This window comes from Cryptomeria japonica, unplaced genomic scaffold (genome assembly GCF_030272615.1).
Source record: "Cryptomeria japonica unplaced genomic scaffold, Sugi_1.0 HiC_scaffold_138, whole genome shotgun sequence".
NCBI classification, from domain to species: domain Eukaryota; kingdom Viridiplantae; phylum Streptophyta; class Pinopsida; order Cupressales; family Cupressaceae; genus Cryptomeria; species Cryptomeria japonica.
In genome coordinates, this window is record NW_026728960.1 from 37,501 (window position 1) to 41,453 (window position 3,953).

The 3,953-nt window shown below is 63.3% G+C and overlaps 1 non-coding gene across 1 annotated transcript; it reads right to left on the reverse strand.

Annotated features, from left to right (window-relative positions):
• Positions 1-3,053: 3,053 nt before the first annotated feature.
• Positions 3,054-3,172, reverse strand: LOC131866244 (5S ribosomal RNA). Its single transcript, XR_009364867.1, has one exon. It is a non-coding gene; the product is annotated as a 5S ribosomal RNA (ribosomal RNA).
• Between the last annotated feature and the right edge of the window lie 781 nt (positions 3,173-3,953).

The window sequence follows — 3,953 nt, forward strand, 5'->3', positions numbered from 1 at the left end:
ACCTCGCGTGCACCTTCGTCGGGGTGGGCACCTTGGCTGGGTTTGCCCCGGCTGCGCTCCGAAGCGGGGTTATTGGAGCGCCGCCTCTTTTTTTGTCGGAGCATTTGGTGGGGTTTCTCGCATTGGCTCTTCCGAGGCCCGGTTGCCACCCTGGCGCGCACGAAGTCGGAAGTAGGGTTAATTGCCCGGGTGCGCACCTTTGCCAGGGTGGGCACCTTACCTGGGCTGCGCACCAGGGCGGGCTCAAGATGGCACGCGCGTTCCGTTTTTTTCACTATCTTTCAAAACGGAAATTTTAAAATCTCCTTTTTTTTTTGCCTTTTCTGGAAATTAGTGAAGGCAGCGCATCAAAGGTGCGCACCTCGCTGCCCACCTTGGTGTGCTCTGAGGTGCGCACCCGGGAGCGCTACGAAGTGTGCTCCAAGGTGCGGCGTGCACGTTGTCGGAGCCCGGTTTGCCCCGGGTGCGCACCTCGCCTGCACCTTGGCCGGGGTGGGCACCTTGGCTGGGTTTGCCCAGGGTGCGCTCCGAAGCGGGGTTACTGGAGCGCCCCCTCTTTTTTTGTCAGAGCGTTTGGTGGGGTTTCTCGCATTGGCTCTTCCCAGGCCCGGTTGTTGGGTGCGCTCCCACCCTGGCGCGCGCGAAGTTGGAAGTTGGGTTAATTGCCCGGGCGCGCACCTTCGCCAGGGTGGGCACCTTGGTGCGCACACCTTGGCTGGGCTGCGCACCAGGGCGGGCTCAAGATGGCACCAGCATTCCCTTTTTCTCACTATCTTTCAAAACGGAAATTTTAAAATCTCGTTTTTTTTTTGCCTTTTATGGAAATTAGTGAAGGCATCGCATCAAAGGTGCGCACCTCGCTGCCCACCTTGGTGTGCTCCGAGGTGCCCACCACGGTGCGCAACGCCGGTGCGAACCCGGGAGCGCCCCGATGTGTGCTCCAAGGTGCGGCGTGCACGAAGTCGGACCCCGGTTTGCCCCGGGTGCGCACCTCGCGTGCACCTTGGTGCGCACACCTTGGCTGGGTTGCGCGGCCTGGTGGGCACCATGGTGCGCACCAAGGAGCGCTCCGAAGTGTGCTCCAAGGTGCGGCGTGCACGAAGTCGGAGCCCGGTTTGCCCCGGGTACGCACCTCGCGTGCACCTTCGCCGGGGTGGGCACCTCGGCTGGGTTGCGCGCCCTGGTGCGCACCAAGGAGCGCTCCGAAGTGTGCTCCAAGGTGCGGCGTGCACGAAGTCGGAGCCCGGTTTGCCCCGGGTGCGCACCTTCGCCGCGGTGCGCACCATGGCGTGCACGAAGTCGGAGCCCGGTTTGCCCCGGGTGCGCACCTCGCGTGCACCTTCGGCGGGGTTGCGCGCCCTGGTGGGCACCATGGTGCGCACCAAGGAGCGCTCCGAAGTGTGCTCCAAGGTGCGGCGTGCACGAAGTCGGAGCCCGGTTTGCCCCGGGTGCGCACCTCGCGTGCACCTTCGGCGGGGTTGCGCGCCCTGGTGGGCACCATGGTGCGCACCAAGGAGCGCTCCGAAGTGTGCTCCAAGGTGCGGCGTGCACGAAGTCGGAGCCCGGTTTGCCCCGGGTGCGCACCTCGCGTGCACCTTCGCCGCGGTGGGCACCATGGCGTGCACGAAGTCGGAGCCCGGTTTGCCCCGGGTGCGCACCTCGCGTGCACCTTCGCCGGGGTGGGCACCTCGGCTGGGTTGCGCGCCCTGGTGCGCACCAAGGAGCGCTCCGAAGTGTGCTCCAAGGTGCGGCGTGCACGAAGTCGGAGCCCGGTTTGCCCCGGGTGCGCACCTCGCGTGCACCTTCGCCAGGGTGGGCACCTCGGTGCGCACACCTTCTCAATGTTTTCTTGCCTTTTCTGGAAATTGGTGAAGGCAGCGCATCAAAGGTGCGCACCTCGGTGTGCTCCGAGGTGCGAACCCGAGAGCGCTCCGAGGTGCCCACGAAGTCGAAAGTCGGGTTAATTGCATTGTTTTCCCCGGGTGCGCTCCGAGGTGCGCAACATCGGCGCGCACCAAGGAGGGCTCCGAAGTGTGCTCCAAGGTGCGCACGATGGCGTGCACCTCTGGTGCGCACGATTCGGAGCTCGGTTTGACCGGGGTGCGCACACCTTGGCTGGGTTGCGCACCTTTTGTGCGCTCCAAGGTGCGCACGAAGTCGGAGCTCGGTTTGCCCCGGGTGCGCACCTTCGCCAGGGTGCGCACCTTGATGCGCACGCCTTGGCTGGGCTGCGCACCTTGGTGGGCGCCATGGTGCGCACCTTTCGTGCGCTCCAAGGTGCGCACGAAGTCGGAGCTCGGTTTGCCCCGGGTGCGCACCTTGGTGGGCGCCATGGTGCACTCCGAGGTGCCCAAGATTGGTGCGCACCAAGGAGCGCTCCGAAGTGCGCTCCAAGGTGCGCGCGAAGTCGAAAGTTGGGTTAATTGTCCGGTTTGCCTCGGGTGCGCACCTTGCGTGCACCTTCGCCAGGGTGGGCGCCTTGGTGCGCACACCTTGGCTGGGCTGCGCACACCTTGGCACCCGCGTTTCCTTCATTTTAAATTTTTTTTTTTTACAATCTCTCAAGTGGGAAATTCTATAATCTCAACTTTTTTTGCCTTTTCAGGAAACTTTTGAATGGAGCGCATCATTGGTGCGCTCCGAAGTGTGCTCCAAAGCTCTCTCCAGCTGCGTGCACCTGCCCCGGCCGCGCACCCGGCCCCGCCCAGCTTCGCTCACCTGTCCCGGGCGTCTGGTGCGGAACCTTAGAGTAAGAAACATCACCGTGCACCTTGGCCAACGTGCGCGACTCGACCGAGCGCGCACTGGCCGAGGTGCACACCGATTTCACCTGGGTGCGCGCGCAGCACCTCGGGCGCACCGGGGTGCGCGCACAACGCCCGGGTTGCACCGTGGCCTGTGTGCTCGGGGCGCCTCGGGTGCGCGCTCGGTGTCGCCCCCGCGCGCGCGGTAGTGCGGGCAGCGCACCCCGGCCCGGCCCGGCCCCGACGAGAACGCAAACGGGCAAAAGGTTTATTCAAATAGCATTGCGACGCCCGGCGAAAAACTAAAAAAGGGTGCAACACCGGGACTTCCCGGGAGGTCACCCATCCCAGTACTACTCCGGCCCAAGCGCGCTTAACTGCGGAGTTCTGATGGGATCCGGTGCACTAACGCTGGTATGATCGCACCCGTTATGAGCTTGTCGCAGTGTGTACTTAGCAAACCGCGACCCACGTGCGAATCCACCCCGGCCACCCACCCCCGTCGAGGTGCACACCCTCCCTCGCGAAGTGCGCCCCGTTCGCCAAGTGTGAGCCCTGCCCGGGTGCGCGCACCTTGCTAGGGCGTCGGGTGTGCACCCGGCCCGGCCTACGTGCGTGCACCTGGAGGGGGCGTCGTGTGCGTGCAGTGTCCCGTCTGCAACGCGGTGCCCACACACCACCTCGGGCGCAACGACCTGCGCTCACATGTGGGCCGAGTGCACCTTGGTGCATGTTCGGGGCGCCTCGGGTGCACGCTCGATCTTGCCCCGGTGCACCAAGGCGCTCGGTTTGCCCCGGGTGCGCACTTGGTGCAAGGTGGGCACCCAAAATAGGGATCAAGCACCAAAACACAAGTTTCGGGATGCAAAATGGGACCCAAGGACCACAAATGCGTTCCAAGACCCATGATGGGTCCACGAGAACAAAAATGTGTTCCGAGACTTAATAAACAAATATTGGGTTTTAGGAGAAGAAACATGCTCTGATGCCCAAAACGAGAATCGACCCCGAAAAGGCCACAGGCCAAAAGTGGGATGCGAGACAAAAAAAAATGGGACCCGAGGACCAAAATTGGGTTCCCAGGTCGAAGACAGGGCAACCGGACAAGAAACGACCTCTAAGGCTCGAAATGAGTCCCGACGACTAAAACTTGACAAGAAGCACCCATCAGGCACCCAACTCGACACCCATGGGATGCCGACCCACCCG